This window comes from Littorina saxatilis, linkage group LG4, assembly GCF_037325665.1.
Source record: "Littorina saxatilis isolate snail1 linkage group LG4, US_GU_Lsax_2.0, whole genome shotgun sequence".
Classification (NCBI taxonomy): Eukaryota; Metazoa; Mollusca; class Gastropoda; order Littorinimorpha; family Littorinidae; genus Littorina; species Littorina saxatilis.
In genome coordinates this window covers 22,206,741-22,230,858 of record NC_090248.1, presented here as the reverse complement: position 1 = coordinate 22,230,858, position 24,118 = coordinate 22,206,741, and the positions used below count along the sequence as shown (strand labels likewise).

At 42.0% G+C, this 24,118-nt stretch overlaps 1 protein-coding gene across 1 annotated transcript in view; it reads right to left on the bottom strand.

Moving 5' to 3' along the window:
• Positions 1-24,118, bottom strand: part of LOC138964245 (uncharacterized) — a 421,872-nt gene that overhangs the window by 251,237 nt on the left and 146,517 nt on the right. The window lies entirely within an intron of this gene.

Genomic DNA, 24,118 nt, shown 5'->3' with positions numbered 1-24,118 from the left:
TACATTGACTGAAACTTTGAGTGACACTCTTGCTCTGTGCGCTTAGTTCGAACCGAAACAAATGCCCCCCCCCCCCCCCCAACGCTCGCCCCCAAACTAACCAAACACACCAACTAACGAGAACAAGAACAAGATCAAGAAGACCAACAACAAAAACAACAACAATGATACTTATGATCATGATGATAATAATAGTAATAATAATAATGATAGCTTGTATAGCGTGAACCACATAGTTACGTGCTCTCCGCGCTTTAAATCATATGATTATGAAGAAATGCAAAATTTAATGAGTCCTTACATAATAATTAAACAATAGACTTACAACAACACAATAACTTCGTAACAATACCAAATATGCAGACACATACAATCGCCATACATGCACAGTTGAAATGGGGAGAAAATCAAAATCAAAGAAAGAAAGAAAAAAAAAGAAATCGATAAAAACAACGTTCAATTTTAGATCTGGTTTTTTTCTCACGCACGCCAGCATTGTCGCAGGAACAAGTTTGTTTTTTCTCTCGTGTTTAAAATATCGGAACAAACAAACAGAGAGAGGAAGTGGATAGTTACGCTTGTGTTGTAAACAGAGCTCACAGCAGAATCTTCCAGCTTGTATTCCGTACCATCCAATTCTGATTGTCAGATTGAACATGTTAACAGATTCATGTGGACCTAATCAAATCTTTTTTTTTACTGACACATTTGTTTCTCTTCTCCGTGATTATGTTTGATTCAATCTGAGCAGTCGATCAGTTGATTTCTTCAACTAATACACTGTACGTATATGCATATGCTGCATTAATCTAATTAAAAAAAACCCACATATAAAATGTCATATTTTAATTGAGTGTAATGAGTTTCATTTGGGTTTTGGTTTATACAAAAATACGTTATATGCTGTATTTAGCTCAATGGGAATAACATATGGAGAGGGTTTAAAATCGTGATCGTGATTGGCGTTTTTGACCTTTCTGTGACCGTGATTGCCGAAATTTCCATTTCTGTGATCGTGATGGGACTTTGCCCGTGATCCGTGATGACAAAAAAATCAAGTCTCGTGATCGTCATTTGTTTTCATCATTGACTGCGGTGATCATTGACAAAAATCAAGGTAACTGTGATCGTGAAAGCTAAAATTTCCCTTCCCGGGATCGTGATGATACCCCCCCTTTGGGACCCTCTATGGAGACAAGAGTCATTGGTGTACAGTCACAGTGAATACAATGCGCTCTGGTAGTCATGGTTTCAATGTAGAAAAAGGTATAATATCGAGCCTTCACTGCGTAAATGGCATTTTTTTCTCTCGAAAATGCATCTATTAAAACGTAAAGGTAAAGGTAGTCCGGTATCCATGTTTGGTTCTAATCATTATAATCATGTAAAGAAAAGGAGGTTGGGGCCTTTAAATTATCACTTCAATTTCAAACTGGAACTACGATTTGGTATGAAGTTAATCGTTGCTTTTGTGCAATAAAAAATGTAAACATTGAAATGCTTTTGTGTGTGTGTACATGCGTTTGTGTGTGCGTGTGTGAGTAATGGTTTGTTTCTACGCGCATGAGTGTGTGTGTGTGCGCGCGCGAGTGTGTGTGTGTGTGTGTGTGTGTCTGAATGCCATTCTGTCTGTGCAAGTGAGAGCTCGCAGGAGTTATGGTCCATATCCACGTCAATCGGATCTGTCGCGCTCGCAGATAAGGGGAATTAATTCTAAAATGCATGCAACTTTTGCCGCTTCGAGAAAAGACGAGTTGTGTCCCTTTGACCGTGCTCACTGCAAGAACTTTTGCATTAAATATGTTTGTCTCCTCTGTATTTTGTCCCGCCAGTTTGCTCATGCAAGTTCTGTAAAGGTCACATTGCATGTTACATCACGTAGTTTTTGTTTGTTTGTTTGTCACATATTTTTAGTTCTTTTTTTTTCCCCTACTAATCCCTTTGGCATGAGAGTCGAAATTCAGTGAAACTCGATTTACATCCGTGATCATAAATGCCCAGGTGCAGTTGCTCTCACTTTGGATTATTTTTTAAACACGAATAAAATTCACTCATTTCAAACTGTCATAATGTAAACTGGAATGCGGAGACTTCGGGCAGTAAACAGCTTGGACCTCCGAATGACACAAGCTCTAAAATCTAGCCGAAAATGTGTCAAAGCGATACATACGTTACAGTCGCCTGGCTGAGCCATGCAACATTCATATGCTCTTACCCGTTTATGAAAGACACATACAACAAACTATTAAAACAAAAACAAAAACCAACAACAACTTTAATTCGGTGCAAGCTTATTCTGCAAAACAAATTTGAATGGTTTGTGACCTTCCACAAACCATTGGTTCATCAGGTGACCAAGAATTTTTGCCAGGAGGCATATGATCTCCAAACCGAACCAGGACCCCCCCGCCCCGCAGCGGGCTGACTGACAGTATGGGACGGTTATAATCGACACATACGGCAGACGGGTATGAAATTAGTCTTGTGGGATTTACTTATTAGGAATTATTTTGGTAGATGTTTTTGAAAGGGACAAGACTGAAACGGGAGAGTGCTCTTCGACGTTTTTGCGGCGTTTCTAAGACAGCATGATTGCTAAACGCCATAGAAAGTTAACGAGATGTGCGTTGTTTTACCTAAGCAGTTCCCCTGCACGTAATTCAGCAGTTGCCATGTGAACGAGTCACGACTGTAGCGGCTTTGAAGTCCATAGCGTAGGGTGGTGCCTTCTCCTCATAAACCTTCACAATGTCATCATGAATGTTTGGCACTTAAGCCGAACATCCGTTTCCAGGAGACAAAACCTTAGAGAGATACATTTTGACAACATTACATGTATTATGTATTAAAGGCACGAGAAAACAGAGCTACATGTTGGCATTAAATCCCTTTTGCTGAAAATGTTGTGTCGCTTGGCACTGTATTTGTTTCCGTTTTTCTTGTGCAGGCAGTGGCAGAAAAGCCAATTTGACTACTGATGGCGTTTTTATTTTTTATTTTTTATTTTTTACAGGTTCATGAAATCTAGATTATCATCAAGTGATAACAAAAAGCCTACGTCTAACCCCCTTGGTGTGTAGCCTAGGAATTTTTGAGACAGCCCTCGTAAGGTAAATAATGTTTTACAAGGAAGGAAGAAATCCAAAAAACAGATAGACCGCCAACGTTCCAAAATTCAGGATCAGGTAATGTTAAAGATTACCTCGCCGGCACCTTGCAAGCGAGTTTCATCCACGATTCTAAGGTAAGTTCCTTATGTGTAATGTATCATAAGTGTTTGTCTGTCTGTGCTAGTAAATGAAACGTTTTGTTTTGTCAATCATTAAACGTTTCAATAATCTACAATTCTTGTTTTTTTTACATTTAGTCAAGTTTTGACTAAATGTTTTAACATAGAGGGGGAATCGAGACGAGGGTCGTGGTGTATGTGTGTGTGTGTGTGTGTGTGTGTGTCTGTCTGTCTGTGCGTGTGTGTGTGTAGAGCGATTCAGACTAAACTACTGGACCGATCTTTATGAAATTTGACATGAGAGTTCCTGGGAATGATATCCCCGGACGTTTTTTTCTTTTTTTCGATAAATACTTTTGATGACGTCATATCCGGCTTTTTGTAAAAGTTGAGGCGGCACTGTCACACCCTCATTTTTCAATCAAATTGATTGAAATTTTGGCAAAGCAATCTTCGACAAAGGCCGGACGTTGGTATTGCATTCCAGCTTGGTGGCTTAAAAACTAATGAATGAGTTTGGTCATTAAAAATTGGAAACTTGTAATTAAAATTATTTTTTATTAAACGATCCAAAAATAATTTCATCTTAGTCTTCGTCATTGTCTGATTCCAAAAACATATACATATGTTATATTTAGATTACAAACAAGCCCTGAAAAATTAAAAATATGAAAATTATGATTAAAATTAATTTTCCGAAATCGATTTAAAAACAATTTCATCTTATACCTTGTCGGTCCCTGATTTCAAAAACATATAGATATGATATGTTTGGATTAAAAACAAACTCAGTAAGCTAAAAAGAATAGACACACAGAAAAGCGTGTTATCCTGCTCAGCGCGACCACTACCGCACTATTCTGCATGGCTTGTCGATTTCACTGCCTTTGCCACGAGCGGTGGACTGACGAAACTACGAGTATGTGGTCTTAGTGAAAAAAGCAGTGCGTTCAGTTTCATTACACCCCCGGTATAGGGGTGTGTAAAGGTTTCACTGGATGTGTTTGTTTGTTTGTGTGTTTGTTTGTGTTCGCAAGTAGATCTCAAGAATGAACGGACCGATCGTCACCAAACTTGGTGAACAGGTTCTATACATTCCTGAGACGGTCCTTACAAAAATTGGGACCAGTCAAACACACGGTTAGGGAGTTATTGGTGGATTTTGGTTTTTTGGGGGATCAACTACGGCATAACTCTTCCTTATCTTCTCCATGTTTTCAGCGTTTACCTCCCTTCCTTCGTATGGTGCACTATAGTATGAGGGGGCATCTTCGGATATTCCCGGCGTTCTGTTACTATTTTTAGAAGGTCACCGCAGTGTCCAGAACGTAAATTGGACCCGTAAATTATCCTCACTGTAAAAGTGCAAAGGTCGAATCAATTTATAGCCACGCGAAAAATACACTCTCATCTATCTCTATATATTTATACAATAGATATAGATATATATATACGGCTTCTCTGTGTGTGTGTGTGTTTGAGTGTGTCTGTAGAAAACACCTGTGTATTGCACAGTTCTGTTTGTGATCTGGTACCTAGGGCGTCGTCGACTTGCTCATCTATTTGGTTTTATTGGTGATCCTGAAAGGTTCCACTTTTTAACTCGATTTGAAATAAAATAAAAATAATATTACAAGCCCGTTATTCAAGATATAGAATACAGACTTATAATTCTTACCAAGAAACATCTTAACTACTTTTCATTTTAACAAATTCCACAGAGCATTATCAACTCAACCCCACCCCCTGCCCTCCTCTCCTTATTTTTTGTTTCTTTCTTTCCTCTTTTTGAAAGCGGACAAACACTCAAGTCCTTAATGGCTCAAAACCGTAGGACTTTTAATATTAATTTTAACGACAAGTATGGGACTCGACATGATATGATCAGGAATGGCATTATGGCCCCTGAATCATGTTCGTGCTGTTCCCATTCCACGAGTCTGGAAGGGACCTAAGCTTGACGGGTCCATGGTTCGAAGCCGGCGTACAGTGCGCCACTCAAGCCGGGTATTCGGCTCTACTTGCTACCCGGCGAAGCGGCAGATACACCCCGGACAAAATCTGGTCGATGAGATATTTCAATACCTGCTCTCAGCGCGCAGCGCAAACCGATTTTTGTTGTTTTTTTGTTTGTGTTCGCATATAGATCTCAAGAATGAACGGACCGATCGTCACCAAACTTGGTGAACAGGTTCTATACATTCCTGAGACGGTCCTTACAAAAATTGGGACCAGTCAAACTCACGGTTAGGGAGTTATTGGTGGATTAAGATTCTACAAGGACTTATAGAGGGACATATTAATGGTCAAAGGGAAATAACCTTCTCAGTTGGTGGCAGTGAGAATGGTAAGGACGGGGGTGTTTTTCCTACCTCGGAGGAATTTCTTGTTCTGTGAGTTCGACATCTTGACTAAATGTTGTTATTTCGCCTTACGCGACTTGTTTTATTTTAACAAAGGAAGGAAGGTTTAAATGATTTTGTTTAATTGTTGTCTGGCTGTGACACTGTACGAAGATCAGACTGACATTTGGAAGATTCATAATTCAAGTCTGAGAGACAATCTGGGACCAGCTGCATAGCGAACCTCACATTACAAACCGATTCATTGTGTCACTTTCCATGCTTGACCTGACCGTCGCCGAACAAACAAGGCCTGTTTGATGGCTTGACCGTAGCATCGGGAAGGCCGAGGGCACGACCGCGTGTCTGGCCTTCCCTTCCTCCTCTCCCTCTCCTTATCACTTGACTGACCACCGGTCATCGCTCATTGGGGAGTCTGCCGGCTGACCTCTGTCTGTTGCGTCAATGGGGGTCACGCTCGAAACATGGGGTTAGAGTTCACGTCTAATCGCTTTGACACTGCGAGTCACGTGCGTGTGCTGTGCGGACAAGACAGATGAGAGGCTGGCAGGTAGGAAGGAGACAGACACTGGAGGACAGAGAGATAGAGAGATAGAGAGACAGGGGACAAAGAGAGAGAAAGAGAGAGAGAGAAGGGTGTGAAAGAGAGAGAGAGAGAGAGAGAGAGAGAGAGAGAGAGAGAGAAAGAGAGAGAGAGAAGGGTGTGAAAGAGAGAGAGGTGTAAAATGAAAGAGAACGAACGCGAGAGAAAATAAAGAGAAAGACAGGGGACAAACAGAATAAGCGAGAGGGGGAGAAAGAGAGAGAGAGGGAGATTGAGGGATAGAGGTGGGAGAGAGAGAGAGAGACAGAGAGAGAAAGACAGAGAGAGAGACAGAGACAGAGACAGATGCCAGTAGTACTGAAGCACGCACAATACCCTATAAATCACGGCGCAGAATCTGCCATACTGGTAGAACGCGATCTGGTCATGATATTAATAAAAACACCCATAGAAAAGTGAGTAGTTTATGGCATCGTTTACGACAGGTTATTAGACAGTCAATTTTCAGCAAATGAAAAGCGGTCCACATTCCGTGTATCTGTATCATTTACTCCACATCTCTGTCTCACATTCGGATGTTTGTCAAAAAGGGTCACCAACCTCTCGGCGTAACTTCTCCACGGCAGAGTTACTACAAGAAAAATGTTCATTCAAAATGAACAGCGTCGATGCAATGTCCACCAAAGATTTATTTTGGGAAGTGTTCAATCAATCAATGAGTCTTATAAGGTTAGGGTCAAAAGTTAATGAATTGCATGTTGTGCTGGATATATAAATTGTTTAATTCAGTCAATGCTTGATTCATAAGTACGTTTTTCAGCATGGTGCATCTACAGGAGGGTGCTCCAACAATGATGCATAGTGCCAACATTTAGCGCAAACTTTTCACAACAGTGCATTATTACCACAAAGCGCATACAGCGATTATATAGTAGCAAGTTGCACTAAACATTTGAACAAAATGCATTTTGTTCAAATGTTAACAGCACAGCACCAAGTTTTGCATAAGTGCACAACAGCACTGACCATTTCACAAAAGTGCATAACAGCTGTGACAATTTTACAAAAGTGCATTGACCATTTCAGGCAGATGGCTAACATGCAGATTTTGCTTTTGTCTGTCTTTCTTTGAAAAGTAGGCATGTTCAAGATCGATGAAGTCATGAGCAATTGGGTTAGATGACAGAAAAGATTCAAAAACGTCAGATTCAGTTAGATGACAGAAAAGATTCAAAAACGTCAGATTCAGTGTTTTGGGCACTGTTGAACAGGAACATTCTCTCCTGTTCAACAAATGTGGGTTCAATTCAAAAGCAACATTGTCACAGATAGGCTAGTGTTACATTTCTGTAAAGTTTCAAAAACATCTTCCATGTTTTGGTTACTGTTGAACAGAGGCATATTTTCCTGTTCAAAAAAGTCTGACACAAATTGTCGTAGTTGTGGGTTAAGGTTCGATCTATACTGTCCTTCAAACGAGTCGTAGAACCGTCATTGTCACAGATAGTGTTACATTTCTGTTTTACATTCAAACGAGTCGTAGAAGTAGTAGTACATTTGCGTTTGGTTGTTTTTTCTTTTAGATTCCTGTCACTCATACTAGCAGTATTGATTGAGGTACATAAATCTGTTGATGTACAGGGATGACTTGTTTGTAATGAATCCTTGTTTCCTCCACATTGAGTTTGCATTGCAGTTGGACAGAAATGAACAGGTGTTAATTGATAAACACATTGATAATGGCTTTTGAGAAAATCAATCAATTCTGCAAAGGAATTAACTTGATGACATCAAAACTGCAGCGCCATTTGAAGAATGGTTACCATTTCTGTTTCTTTGATGGGAATCAAACAAATAAAAACATTGACTATCCAAGTTACCATGAATGGCAATAGTTGACTCCTGAAAAGTAGCAAGGATATAATTTGAGACGATAAACGCCTGATGCAATCCCTCCCCAAGGTCAGTCAACTCAAAACCTTCATCATTCGCAACATCAGTAGGCAACACAGCGGGATTCGTATGTCCAGAAATCATGTCGAAAAAAGATTACATTTCAAAAGCATGTCCAACCACAGTTGTTGGCAAGTGTTCGTGTCCGAAGTAGCCTTCAGTGTGTGTATATGTATTCATGTGACAGAGAACGTGACCTCATTGTTCAATCCTCTCTCTCTCTTCTTTCTCATTCGAACGCACACACGCAAGAACGTAGCCTACGCACGCATGCACGCGCACGCACACACACACACACACACACCCCGCTGACGCACACGGCAAACCACGCACACACACACTGACTGTCGGCAAGCATCTCTTTTTGTTTTCTTTACCTTTGTTTATTGTGTTTTCGATATTTGTGTTTATTTTTTGCTTGACTTATCTGTTTTATTTTAATGTTTGCTATCCACATCGTGTGATAAATGTTTCTTCTCAGTCTCCGAGTCAGTTTAGTTTCTGCACGCCGCTTTGGTACTCCTTGTTTTTCTAACTGGTGTATTGTGCGCGACTGATTTGCGGATTTATTTTTATTCCTTTCATATGCAGTTGAAGTGTTGTGGGTGTTATTGTCTGTATATGCTATGTTGCGTCTGTGTATGCCTACAAGAATTTTGGGTGTAATGTGCCTGTGGTCTGCTCGCAGTCGAGCACAGAAAACATGGCGGCGCCCTGTGGCAAATTCGTGGAAAGTCTTTCCCGACCGCAGATACCAGCGTCGTCCGCGACGCTGGAAAAACAGCGAAATGGATCCAGCACCTGTGGCCTCTTAATATATTTGTTTCCCATCGTGTTGTTGCGATATACCTATACCTATTGTGAGTGGAATTCTGTCTAGTTCACTCGAGCAATGTACGGTTAGTCGTTGAACCCAAGTTGTATAATCAAAAGAAAACCACCCTATTGTGTTTATTTCTTATTGTTAGTTACGCCGGTGAAATCGAAGAGTTCGAGGTTAATCTTTTTGACGCGCACGTGCTGAATGAAATGAGAAAGAAAAAGAATCAAGGAATAAAGAATGTGAGGGAATTGAATGAGATACAGTGGAACCCCTCCTTTTGGACCTCCCAAAATCTGAGAAAATCAGGTATTAAAAAGACGGGAGTCGTAAAATGGGGGTAGATTTACAAAGGCTATGACCAGGAAGTCTTGGAAAAGAGGTTTTTCAGAGGGAGTGAGTCTTAGATTGGGGGGGGGGGGGTCTTATATATAAAAGGGGGGTTCCACTGGTACCGACTTGGGGAAGCTCTTTGCTCTAGCACCTACCGTTTACGTGTGCCTACGTTGTTACTGTAAAGGCAGACTTTGACGGTACAAGGTCACTTCATTGTGAATCAATTTGCCTTTGCATTTTTAAGTGCATCTAGTTCTCTTTGGTTCCGCGTCACTCTCACTCACTGTTGTCCTCTGTTCTACCATACTTTGTTGCTTGCATTGTTGACTAACAATCAAGCAAGCAAGCAAGAAAACGAACGAACGAACGAACGAACGGGCGAGCGAGCGAACAAACACACCAACAAACAAATACACAAACAAACAAACACTATTTTATATTAAAAGAAACGTTGTGGTTATCGTCCTTTCTAATCAAAAGTCAACAGTGCTTGCAATCGTGGATTGTCTTTCCTATTCTCCGCTCTGACAGTCTCTTAATCGTTTCCTCCTTTTCTTGTCGCCATTGTGTGGAGGCAACAATTTAACGAATCTGGACATCATGCGTGCTGTGTCACCTGGATGTCGGACGAGTGACTCTCCTTCGATCTTTACCGCCACCCGACACACACTTTGGCTTGCCCAGGCGAGCACAGTATAAAGGGACGTTAATTGTATCGTAGTTTTCGGGAGAAAAAAACACAGATCCCAGGAACCACTGAAAAGGTCAATACTATAGGGATGCATTACAAATTAGCCAGCCAACCTATAAACAAGCATGCAACTGAGCAAGAGAAAGAAAAAGAGAGAGAGAGAGGGGGGGAGAGAGAGAAAGAAAGAGAGAGAGAGAGAGAGAGAGAGAGAGAGAGAGAGAGAGAGAGAGAGAGAGAGAGAGAGAGAGAAAGTGAGAGAGAGGGAGAACGAACGAACGAACGAACGAACGAATGAACGAACTTTATTACTCAAGGATGGAGATTTTAAGCACACGCCTAGTCTTACAATCTGTCCCTGCTAAACTAAGACATAAAAATAAAGACAATTGTCAATCGCAATCATACCGTAGGGAGCCCAAAGGCAGACTTTGAGTGAGAGCGAGAGAGAGAACGAGGGTGCAGGAAGGAGAAAGAGTGTGTGTGAGAGAGAGAGAGAGAGAGAGAGAGAGAGAGAGAGAGAGAGAGAGAGAGAGAGAGAGAGAGAGAGAGAGGGTGAAAAGACAGAGAGAGTGTGAAAGAGAGAGCTAGACAGAGAGAGAGAGGGTGAAACGATAGAGAGAGAGAAAGCGAGAGCGAAAGAGAGAGAAAGAGAGCAAGAGAGAGAGAGAGAGAGCGAGGGTGCAGAAAAGAGAGGGTGAGAGAGAGAGTGAGAGAGAGAGAGAGAGAGAGAGAGAGAGAGAGAGAGAGAGAGAGACGGAGAGAGAAAGAGAGAGAAAGAGAAAGAGAGAGAGAGACAGGGAGAGAGAGAGAGAGAATTGAATTGAATTGAATTGAATTGAGCTTTATTTAACAAGGATTAAGATTTAAGGCTACACCTTTTCTTACAATCTGTCCTTGGGACGCACAGACACATAATGATAAATTAAAACATTAAAAATTGAAAAGTTAAAAAGTTTACCAACAAAAGGAGGTCAGAAAACTTCAGCACGTGATGATAAAGATGACGATGATGATGATGATGAAGATGAGGCATGAAGAGCATACATATGTGGTTATTCATAAAATCAAATGCATACTATGCAAGTAATTATAAGTACAAGCTGGTAGCAATCGAACATGTAGCAATAGTACAAAAAAAATATGTTCAGAATATACAATGCACAGCATATCTTTGGCGTAATACTAAGTGTGGTAAATCAAAACGCGTTAAACTACTCAGACATTAAGTGTTTTTTGACACATTTTTAAAAACTTTTTAATGACTTTAAGTGCTTAAAGGATGATGGAAGTGAATTCCAAACTGAAGTACCCGAAAAAGCAAGACTGGTCTTATACAGGTCAATTCGTGGAATCAGTTGGATCAAGTTGACCGACCCATATCTGTGGGTAGCTTTATTAAATGATGATGTAATGTAAATCGGCACTTTCGCGTAAACCACCGGCACGGTTGGTCTAGTGGTAAGGCGTCCGCCGGCCCGTGATCGGATCATACCTAAGACTTTAAAATTGGCAACCTAGTGGCTGCTCCGCCTGGCGTCTGGCATTATGGGGTTAGTGCTAGGACTGGTTGGTCCGGTGTCAGAATAATGTGACTGGGTGAGACAAGAAGCCTGTGCTGCGACTTCTGTCTTGTGTGTGGCGCACGTTATATATGTCAAAGCAGCACCGCCCTGATATGGCCCTTCGTGGTCGGCTGGGCGTTAAGCAAACAAACAAACAAACTTTCCCGTAATACAATTTATGCATGAAAATGGCTTTGTTTAACTTGAGATGCTTGTCCAGTGGAAGAAAGTTAAGCATTTTTAATTTCATATCTGTTGGGGCATTATCCTTTACGATGAGTTTAGCCGAGCGACGATAGAGAGAGTCCAACTTTTTCAAGTGGACATCACTGCATGCTGCCATCCCAGAGCGTCGAAACATAATTGATGTGAGGCATTACATGAGCATGGTGGAACATTTCCAGAGTCCTTCTGTCCGTAAATTGCTTTAACTTGGATAGGAGGAAAACGTTCTTGGCTACTTTCTTGCAAATATGCTGTAATTGTGCCTGCCACTTGAATTCACAATCAATAATTACCCCTAAAATGCGATGCTGTTGAACTTGTTCAATTGATTGCGTACCAATAGTAAGATTTAGTTTGAGTGGAGAAATCTGGTGTTTTTGTCTGGTTGCAATTACCATACTTTTAGTTTTTATTGGATGGACAAGCATAGCATTGGCACTACACCAGTTATTTACATCGTTTAAAGCTGTTTGAAGGGAGGACTCTATTACTGGAACAGACTTTCCACTTGCATGAAGAGAAGAATCGTCAGCAAAAAAATCACTTCTTACATTACTATCAGAAATGTGCAGTGGCAGATCATTGATATACAGACAGAACAAGATCGGCCCAAGCACTGACCCTTGAGGCACCCCGCATTTCACAGTCTCCTCAGTAGATATTGAGTTTAGGGCAGTATATTGAGATCTGTCCTGTAAATAGGAAGCAAAAAAGTTACACACTGAACTGTTTCTGATATACAACTGTAATTTCTTCAATAAAATTGAATGATCAACAAGATCAAACGCTTTTTTAAAGTCAAGAAACACAGCACCACTGATTTCAGATCGGTTTGTTGCAGACAACCAGGTGTCGCATAGCGTGGTAAGGGCGCTGTGACAAGAATGATTTATTCGAAAACCAAATTGAAATTGATGAAAAAGGTTTCTGCTTTCTATGTACGCGAGCAAATGTTTGTGAATATGTTTTTCCAATGGTTTGGATAAAATGGGTAATAAGAAAATGGGTCTAAAATTATTTGGGTCGGATAAATTTCCACCTTTATGGAGTGGAATTACTTTTGCTCTCTTTAATAAACTAGGTACAGTATTTTGCTTTATGCAGAGATTATACACATAGGTGAGTGGCTCCACAATATATGGTAGAGCTAATTTGACCAAGTAAGCAGGAATCTTGTCAGGACCCATGGATTTTTTTTATTTTCAAGGCCTTCTAGCGCCTTACCTACCTCATGCACTGCCATGTCTGGAATAGTAAAAAAAATCGTCTGGTTTACATTTGTCATTACAAAAATCGTGTAATTTTGAGAGAGAGACTTTAAAATCAGTATCAGGACTGTCGCATTTTGCGAGAGAGAGAGAGAGGGGGGCAGAAATGAGAGAGAGAGAGAGAGAGAGAGAGAGAGAGAGAGAGAGAGAGAGAGAGACAGAGAGAGAGACAAAGAGAGAGAGAGAGAGAGCAAACAACCAACGGATCCCCCCAACAACCCACCAGGACCAAGCCTTCTAACCAGCCTCCTATAAGACTGATGGACAACACAATACAATCAAACTCTAAACGCACGTGCCCAAACTCCATTCGTACGAAAAAAATGTGCATGCATATTACGAAAACTGAGTGGCTGGAAGCTTCCCTGGACCTGCATAAATCTCATGGATTCTAAAAAGTATTTAATTAATTGTATGCTTCGACCTTAGGACATGCAAATGACTTTTTTGAGAGTTTGCAGGCCAACTAAAAAAGTCAGCCGAGGGATTTCCAAGTCAAATATTCAGCCTTAGTGCTGGAACTGTAGCACATACACCATCATTCAAACTGCCATCCTATGCTGCTCGTCTCCCAAAGTTAAAAGAAAGTAATAAAGTAGGCGAAAGGAGGAATAAACCCCGCAATTTAGTGAGAGAGAGAGAGAGAGAGAGAGAGAGAGAGAGAGAGAGAGAGAGAGAGAGAGAGAGAGTGATAGAGAATGAGAGACAGATAGAGTGAGAGAGAGATAGTGTGAGAGAGAGAGAGAGACAGATAGAGAGAGAGAGATAGAGAGTGAGAGAGAGACAGATAGAGTGAAAGAGTGAGAGAGTGAGATAGAGAGAGAATGAGAGAGAGAGTGAGAGAGAGAGAGAGAGAGAGAGAGAGAGAGAGAGAGAGAGAGAGAGAGAGAGTTCTACTGCTGCTGCTACAACTACTACTTCTACTACTACTGTGCAAGTGATCTTGTTCTTACTAGCAAGGCAAGGCAAGGCAAGGCTTTCTTTATTTGGTGTTTAACGTCGTTTTCAACCGTTCAAGGTTATATCGGGACGGGGAAAGGGGGCAGATGTGATAGAGCCACTTGTTAATTGTTTTTTGTTCACAAAAGCACTATTAAATCAAAAATTTGCTCCAGGGGCTTGCAACGTAGTACAATAATTATATGACCTTACTGGGAGAATGCAAGTTTCCAGTACAAAGGACTTAACATTTCTTACATACTGCTTGACTAAAATCTTTACAAACATTGACTATATTCTATACAAGAAACACTTAACAAGGGTAAAAGGAGAAACAGAATCCGTTAGTCGCCTCTTACGACATGATGGGGAGCATCGGGTAAATTCTTCCCCCTAACCCGCGGGGGGTGGGCAAGGCAAGGCAAGGCAGAATATATTTCAAAGATCCCATTGGATACATGACACATAAACAAATTAAAGATAAACAACAACTACGAACTATATGTATAGTTATAACAAAAGTATACAAATACATGCTAAACCTCCTTCTTTGTAAATTAAAGCAACTACCGGTTCTAGATAGCGCAAAATCCCTTGAAACTCATGAAGTCAGATTCACTGCATAAACAAATATGGTGCAGAGTGCAAAAAAGGCAATGCATTCCAATGCCATCACGCGCCACGCCTGCGCAAGTCACTGACTCCACAAGCTTAGACCCAAACAATAACACAACAAAAAAAGTCGAGCAATATCTCTCTGTAAAACTAATAGAAAAATGGAAGGAAACAGGAAAATAGTCTCTTTTCCAATAATCATTCAGATCGCATTGTTAATGTGTGAATGGAGAATGATTGAGTACCACCTGTGGTGAGGTTGGAACACAAAGACTGCACCACAGTGACCTGTAACATGTGCACAGAATAATACGGGAAATTTGAGTTGCACGTGCATGTTGTGGGGAGCAGGCCAAGACTCATACACGCACTCGCTCGCACACACACGCAGAGATTCAGACATTGGCACAGACACACAGACACACGTGCACACACACGTGCACACGCACAAACACACACGCCAGAATACACTTACACCCAATTCGATAAATAATTGGGTCACTGCCACACAGACATGAGGGAAGAAAACAACACCTCAATCACAGGTGTTTGTTTATTTCCCAGTTTCTACCCTTAAGACGGCCATTCCAACACATGCACTCAGATTGGGAATGAAAGTCTTACAGCTCGAAGCGGATGAAAATGCATTTGAGTACTAGGGCGAAAAGACATGCATATATACATGGTCATAAAAATACAAGCACACATACATGTATAATCATTCATACGTTCAGAAATCCTTGTGTATGTACACCGTAATCCCTCCATTTATCCATCTTCGTATCCGGTCCACACACACAGACCCCCCTCCCTGCTCCACATCTCCCCCTCCCACACATAGGGGTCATTTGTCAGCATCTCAAAACACGCATGTGCCAAAGGCCGAGAGCGGTCATTGGCCCCAATGTCCATCTATGGGGAGTGCAGAAAGGGCAGGGAGGGGCGATGGGGATGGGAGGGAGGAAAAAACTCAAAGCGGTCAGAGCCCCTAAAAAGGCGGGAAGGACGCAAAGAGAGAGAGATAAAGAGAGAGAGAGAGAGAGACAGACAGAGACAGAGAGACAGAGAGAGAGAGTAAGAGGGTAAGAGAAAGCGAGAGAGAGAGAGAGAGAGAGAGAGAGAGAGAGAGAGAGAGAGAGAGAGAGAGAGAGAGAGAGAGAGAGAGAGAGAGAGAGAGTCTTGGCCTTTTCATCTACTATACGGTTGGACATTAAAATATGCTTGCTCCGGTGAACGTGTTATGTGGAATATACACACGTACACGTGTTATCCAATAACGTATAGTTCTTTTGTATATATATACATAAAATATTCATTTGTACCAATTTTAGTCAACAACGTACACACGTACCTTACTGAACTATTGATAAAAAGCAGTACAACCACCTCCGCACTTGCCGTATTATTTTTTGGGTGGTCATTTGATGCGTATGCAGAAGCAGGAAGAATAATTGGCCTATTTACATCCCCATTTACATCCCCATGAAGAATAATTAGCCTATTTACATTCCCATTTACATCCCCATGAAGAATAATTGGCCTCTTTACATTCCTACTTGGACGTTGGGCATCATTTCCTTCAGAAATCATATTCACATTGTGACGGTACCCTGGATCCACTCCGACCAAAAAATGACAACAAATAATAGCAATCGCAGAAAAATAGGACTACCATCAATTCCATATTTGATGCAAAAGAAGAGGACTGAAGAAGATACATGGCATCCATGTGTCAACTTATAAACCTATACGCGTACGCCACAGTGTGTGTTCACGAGTTGAAAGTAAAACAAACAAGTCGCATAAGGCGAAATTAGTACATTTAGTCAAGCTGTGGAACTCACAGAAGGAAATTGAACGTAGTCCGCCGCTAGTGCAAAAGGCAGTGAAAGTGATGAGTCTCAGTGTTTGGCGCGGTAGCGGTTGCGCTGTGCTTCATAGCACGCTTTACTGTACCTCTCTTCGTTTTAACTTTCTGAGCGTGTTTTTAATCCAAACATATCATATCTATATGTTTTTGGAATCAGGAACCGACAAGGAATAAGATGAAAGTGTTTTTAAATTGATTTCGAAAATTTAATTTTGATCATAATTTTAATTTTTTTAATTTTCAGAGCTTGTTTTTAATCCAAATATAACATATTTATATGTTTTTGGAATCAGAAAATGATGAAGAATAAGATGAACGTAAATCTGGATCGTTTTATAAAATATTTTTTTTTTTATGTTTAGATTTTTAATGACCAAAGTCATCAATTAATTTTTAAGCCACCAAGCTGAAATGCAATAGATTGCTGGGCCAAACTTTCAATCAATTTGATTGAAAAATGAGGGTGTGACAGTGCCGCCTCAACTTTTACAAAAAGCCGGATATGACGTCATCAAAGACATTTATCGAAAAAATGAAAAAAACGTCCGGGGATATCATACCCAGGAACTCTCATGTAAAATTTCATAAAGATCGGTCCAGTAGTTTACTCTGAATCGCTCTACACACACACACACACACACAGACACACATACACACATACACCACGACCCTCGTCTCGATTTCCCCTCTATGTTAAAACATTTAGTCAAAACTTTACTAAATGTAAAAAGTGGAAACTGCATGTCTTAAAACATCAACAGTTCTGTTGGTGTCAGGAGATAGAACATGGTTAATTTTACCAACCCTCATCACGTGTAAATAATGATGGCAACTATCCGATGTTGTTGCAAGAGTCCAGTGAGTTCTGTGTTTATAGAAATGTGGGGATAGGATGGGGCTGGGCTGTGGAAATGTAAGTGCTTGCAGCAGCCATTGCACTAAAACTGGTCTTTGATCACCAGTAATACAGTAGCAGCATTGGTATTTTGTTTGTTTGTTTGCTTAACGCCCAGCCGACAACGAAGGGCCATATCAGGGCGGTGCTGCTTTGACATTTAACGTGCGCCACACACAAGACAGAAGTCGCAGGACAGGCCTTCATGTCTCACCCAGTCACATTATTCTGACACCGGACCAACCAGTCCTAGCACTAACCCCATAATGCCAGACGCCAGACGCCAGACGCCAGGCGGAGCAGCCTTAGATTGCCAATTTTAAAGTCTTAGGTTTGACCCGGCCGGGGTTCGTTCGAACCCACGACCTCCCGATCACGGGGCGGACGCCTTACCACTAGCCCAACCGTGCCGGTAGCAGCAGCAGCATTGGTAGTTGTAGAAGAGATTGGCAATGGAAATGTTACTGACAGCACTTGTATTGGTCATTGCATTAGAATCTTTGATATTTTTCTGTTTTCCGAACAGTTCTTTAAAATTCTCATTGCCCAAAGGAATGCCGAGATCAAGAGTCAAAGTACTCAATACCGTCAAATTAGGCAGTGACTGAACTAATAGCACCCATGACAATCACTGAATTCTCAGTAAACTGACGCAAAACTAACCCGACCGGAACACCATACTAAAACGTTTTTGCTGCAATTCTATGGTCAACTTTTACTACAGTGGAACCCCCCTTTTAAGACCCCGGCCCCTCAATTAAGACTTCCCCCTGTTAAGACCTTGTTTTTTCAGACCCTTTGTTCATAACGTCTGTAAATGTACCTCCATTTTGAGACTCCCTCCTTTTTAAGACCTGATTTTCTCCGATTTTGGAGGGGGGTTCCACTGTACAAGCTGTTCTCAGTAGTCTTCAGTCTCAGCGAAGACCTGTTTGCCCCTGCACCTCAGTTCCTCTCAAAGTCAACTTCAAAGGAGGGAAGAAGAAAGAACCAACGGAAATGTTTGACGAATCAGTTGATTCAAGGAAGCAGACGACAGCCTGCCTCCTGGGATCTCGCTCTCTCCGTGAACTCTGCGCGCTCGGTCAAGTGCGCAGGCGCAGACGGAGAAGGCATTGTGGGTTCATTGACCGAGACAACAAGCTCGGTCTCATCCTGTCGTCTGCTTGGCGTGTTTGGGGCTGATTGGCTGGATTAAATTTGAACGTTGAACCTATTGATTGAGGAATTTGATTTAGGTGGGGTTGATTTTGAAGCAGGGTTTACTCTGCGTGGTTCGAAATGCGTTTTAATCAAGAAAAGCATGTGCAAATTGGTTTTGCATAACATTGCCGAACAGTAAAGTTCCCTCTCAGTCAGTCGTACTTTCTTTCTAGTTGTATCTGTATCTGTCTCTGTCTTTCTTTTTTTGTCAGTGCATGCATACAATAACAAAATCAACGTTCCAATCAACGTTCCAATCAACAAGTTCGTTTGTGACATGAGATTTTTAATTTTTTGTTTTGTTTTGTTTTGAGCGTGTGTGTGTGTGTGTGTGTGTGTGTGTGTGTGTGTGTTTATGCCTGTTTATTTGTAAAATTGCCGATCAAAACCTTACAAGACTTTAAGTTTTGGAGTAGTCGACAAGGGTTGGGGCTTGGGGAGGGAGGGTGGGGGTATGAGGTCGCATTATTTGGAGCGCGAGGGACATTAGTTGGGGGGCGGACACGAGAAATGAAATCTTACGCAGCCGAGGCTATTTCGGACCCTGATTATTCCGATATTTCGCTTTCATACCGAGCTCTCCAAACTTTACATTTCAAAGTCGTACTAAGAAAAAAATGGTGGGTAAAAAAATACTTGTATTTTCTATGCACTGTCATAATTTTGTCTTAATTGATCGTGGCATCCTCGCTTATTTTGTTTGTTTTCTTCCTTTCCAATTCTTGAATTGTGTTTCATTGTTTGTTTGTTTAACGCTTTTTTATTCTTAGTGCCAGTTTTCTTGTTCAGATTTGCGTGGTTTTTTTCAGTCATGACGTACTCGGGCCTTTTGGAGAATTTCTTTCTTTCAATGGCAATGTATAACAGAACATTTTTTTCTTTTCTTTATCCTTTGCGTTTTTGTGTGGAGTTTTTATTTGGTATTTCCGCTCCTTGAAGGTCAGAAGTCAAAGATTGAGTAGGGCCTATATCATCACAAGCAACAGTAAAAAAAAAAAAAAAAAAAAAAAAGAGGCGGATACAGCTTCCTTGCGGCGGGTTCTTCCGGGTAGTCAGTCAGCCAGTGACTCATAAGTCCGGTATGTTTTGGTGTCAAATTCTGGAAGTACTGCTTATCGGCTGAGGTTTCCGGTACCGGCAGTGGGTTGGTCGGCATCGTAAAATGAGACTTCCGTTTGGGATGACGAAAACAAATTTCATTTTCTTTCAGGCGCTCTGACGTGGCCAACTGTGAAGTGGGATTATTTTCTGTTTTACTGGGGTATTTCCTGTTCATTGTGATGCTTCCGTCTCTTTCCAAAAGCGGCACGCGTATGTACATAATTACAAAGACAGATACATCTAATAACAACAACAACAACAACAACAACAACATCAACACCAACAACAACAACAACAACCAATTGTTATTACTAACATCATGTAATCATACCACCAACATAGCGACGTAATATTGCTGCTGCTGCTACCTCCACAACCAACTGAATCATCGTAAAAGCAAATACATACACACAAAAGAAAGAACGAACGGACGAACGAACGAACGAATAAACGTGAACGAACGAACGTACGAACGAACACGAACGAACGAACGAACAAACACACAAGCAAACACACAAACAACCACACAAACAAGCAAACAAGGACACTCATCGACCTCTTCACTCCAGCCACCAGAAACTCAAGTCGTAACCTAAAAAAAACTTGCCCTTACGAGTCAAATGAAAGTCAGGTGTAAAAAAGGTCAAACTGACTATAATTATATATCGACGACGCCAAAGGCAAAGCTCACAATGAATCTCAAGAACCAACGAACATAATGCTGCCGTCGAAATCAATAAGCTAAGACATAGGACTGGTGGGTAAAGTCATTCCACCTCCCTCTTGTAAGTCAAAAGGTAAGTAATCAGTACTCATGACACCATTACGTCTAATCGACACAACAGAGCAAAAGTCACGCGCACAGGTGAATGTCTTGTGTCTACATACAATTGTTCAGGTACAGTTGCTTGTTCGGAATTCTTGGTATTCTCGACGGTCCTCCTGTCTGCCTGGGTTTTCCCTTGCTTTCCATGCGCGAGTTTCAATTGTGTTCCCCGCAGGAAAAAAGCTGTGTTTTTTGTCCTGTGATCCATCCGTGGGCTTGCTTGTTTTGTTCTTACTGTGTGTGTTTGTGTGTGTGTGTGTGTGTGTGTCTGTTTCTCTCTGCGATGATGATTTTTAACGCAGACAGACAGACTGACACCGACACAGCTCAGACAGATAACACATACCCCTTTGTTTCATCGGTTGTACTAATTTGACACTTTGCTGTCCTTTCTTTTCACATTATTCTTGTATGTTTTCGTTATTCATAGCCTTTGCCTGACCTTGTAGTGTAGTGGACCATCGTTAAAAGTACCCTTCAGAACTAGAGATGCGCCCAGTCAATAGAACAAAGGCCTCATGGAAAGTAATTATCCTCCAAATGTGACGAAAATAACACCCGCGTGCCGATTTCTTGACGAACTGATGAAGGTAATTTCATTCAAACATGCGGCCTTTCACCTGAAGAATTTGCTGCCTTCTTTATCTCTACACCTCGCCCCAACCTCCCCCTTGTTTTGCGGCATCTCCGTTTCTACCCCCTCCTTCCTACCCCCTTGTTAAGTATCATGTGCGTACATGATTGTTCTAAAATGGTCAAACACTACAGACAACGAATTGTGGGCTGTTACTGAGGCCGTGGTGTCTCATAAAGCTTCACGTTAAAGGCTTTTTTAATAGTAGAAAAGGCAAAGTAGGAAATAGTTAGCTGCAACTCTTGTAAAGTCAGATTGTTTCCGTGCAAAACCAAACAGACTAGTCACATTTTATACGACAATTATCCGATTCGCCCATGCTATGCCACCGTGTACAAATATAAAATAATACAAGGCATTTTTTCTTACTTACATATGTTTTCCCAAAGCAGAGTGAGCAGTTTCAAGAAAATGGGTGTTTTCAAAACATCATTTTAGGCAAAGTCGCTTCATACCCCCCTAAATGTGAAAAGGCGACCAATTACTAAACTGAGGGGTATGACACTCGACAGTTTCTTTTTTTCATATGACGACGATACATAAGATAACAAAATACTGTCACTTGTTGATTCATCTTTACAGTGTTATTGTTAGGGGTTTAAGTCATTCCTTTTTATATTTTAGCAATTAATTCAGTAGAAAACCGTACGTCACCACAGCTGATCGACGTCGTCCTCCTCGTCGTCACAGGATTTGTACGCGTTCGTGCAGTCTTCACCTCGGCATTCCCCGCATGCGGCTGTGCAGACAAGACCGTTTCGACGGCACGAACACCTTGAGGACGAGCAGTTGGTCTTGCACTTGCACTTCACAACGCTCAGCAACTCTTCAGGGGCAGCGTCAGCGTTTGTTGTGATCGGAAATAAGAGACTGTCTCGGAGCTTCCACCCCCAGTCGGTTGGTTCCATGTCTGACGATCCTAGCGACATCCACTCCCGGACCTGAAAATACACTCTTAGGGAGTGGAACTGGGCTGCAGACGCAGTTGGTGGCAGTTGTTTTGGCTCAATGCTTGTCGTTGATGTGCACAGCTTCTGTAAATACTTTACATGACGCAACCTGTTCAATGTGTCGTCTGGCTTCCCTCCGTAAAGCAAAACCAGTGCCTTTTCACCAGCTTCTATGATGCGCTCTATTGGTTGGTGGGAGCCAGCAAACACTTCAGCTTGCTGGCGAAACAGGGAAGACTCAAGCAAGCGCTGGACAGGTGCACCTTTACCCACGGAGAACAGACCACTTGTTGTGTCACACCCTCCAATCGCATGACAGAATAAGATGTTCTGACAAATCTCTTCACCCAGAGCTGCTTGTGCGGCTTTAATGTCCCAAACTCTCTTTCCACTTGCGAAGTACACGTTGAAGGATTCTGGCTTGGTGTGATGTAAAAGCAGTGTAAGTAGGTCAGTATCCTCTGCGACGAGGGTTGTTGGAGCTTCTTTAGCCGCGTCGAGCGTTGTACTGACGATGAGACAGTCTGCATCTCCATTTGCATGGTATGTATGAGTCCCATTGTCCAGCAATGCTTCACTGAGTTTCGTGATGAAACGCTGCTTGTTTCTGTCATTGGAAAGGAAACTGTCTTTTGCTTCACAAACTAGCATGTCACCTTCAAACTCAATATCGCTGGAAGTCTTGCGCCCGCTTCTTCTGCGTAGATGAGCAACATCTTTTGTCGAAGGACCATTACCATACCCGTCAAAAACAACGCTGGCTTTTTTGTGGTATCTTCGGCCAACATAGTCCACGTAGCTTGCGATCAGCTGGTTATATGTCACCCCTCTTCCCCATGCCAAACGGTGCAAAAGAAAACCGCCGTCGATGACGTGTGAGTCATGCGGTAACTCGACATTTTCCTCTTCATGTTTGGCGAGAGACCAAATGTGGGCAGCCAGCAAGTGCTTTCTGGCTTCTCGTGGCAGACCTGAAGGCTCAAACAAAGATGTTGGAATGTTAGAGAGCTCATGTTCAAAAGCCGATGGCAGCAGCTCTGGGGTGGCCTCAGCGATCCTGACTAGTCGCTGGAACAGCAGTGTTGGGTCAACATTGATGGCCTCGCCTTGAAAGGACACCACAGACTCAAAGGCTAGGGTGACAGCCTGTTCACTCCTTTTGAGTTTGACGTCTGCAAGCGAAGATCCTACCATGCCTTGAATGACGCTTTGTCCCAGTTGTTTTGCTGTGTCCACATTTACAGATTCGTTTGCGACTTTTCCGCTGGAGAGATCTCTCAGTTTTCCGTCTCCACTGAATGGATTTCTCCTCTGGAAAAACTCTAGAATTGTCTTTGTGTCCGCATGATCCCTGGTTTGCCTTGACTTGCTCAAATCCTTATGCTGGTCACTTGTAATGAAAGACACACCTGTCACAAGCTGCATGGAAGCGTTGACTTCAGCACATGCTGGCGTGCTCAGTAACCACACCAGTCTTTCACTTTCACCCATGCCTGTTCCCCTCGTCAAACCTCCATTTGTCTTCAAGCTGCGCATCAGAAGCTGCTCGATAACGAGGTCTGAGGAGAGTCCTGCCCAGTATCGATCGCTGCGCCGGATGCTGTGGTGGCCTGTCATGAACTGCTGATATACATCAGGATGTGTTCTTTCAAGCTCAGACATGTGCTGAAGATACTGCCAACCACATTTCAAGTAGTTGTTGTGTCCAGACGCAGCAAAGTATGGCAACATTTCCAGGACACTCTGTAAATGCAGACAAAAGTTGCCTGTTCTCTCAGCTTTGATGGACCGACGGAGAATGTCTACCATGTCAAGGTACTGTAGCCACAGTTTACTAGTTCTACATCTTGACAACTTCTCTTTGTGTGCCAGCAGTTGCTGGTCGATGTCTGAAAGAATATTCCTGAATTCCTCCTCAGACGGAATATCATCCTGCGTGACCTCGAGTAGAGCTGCTGCTGCGTCCAGTTTGTCATTACCAGTGCTGATGCATGCATCGTCAACAACGTGGTAGCTGCTTCCCATTGCTACACTCTCTGTTTCTTCTGTTACCCCCTGGTCTTCTTGGTCATTTGATGGATTATCTGATGCTTC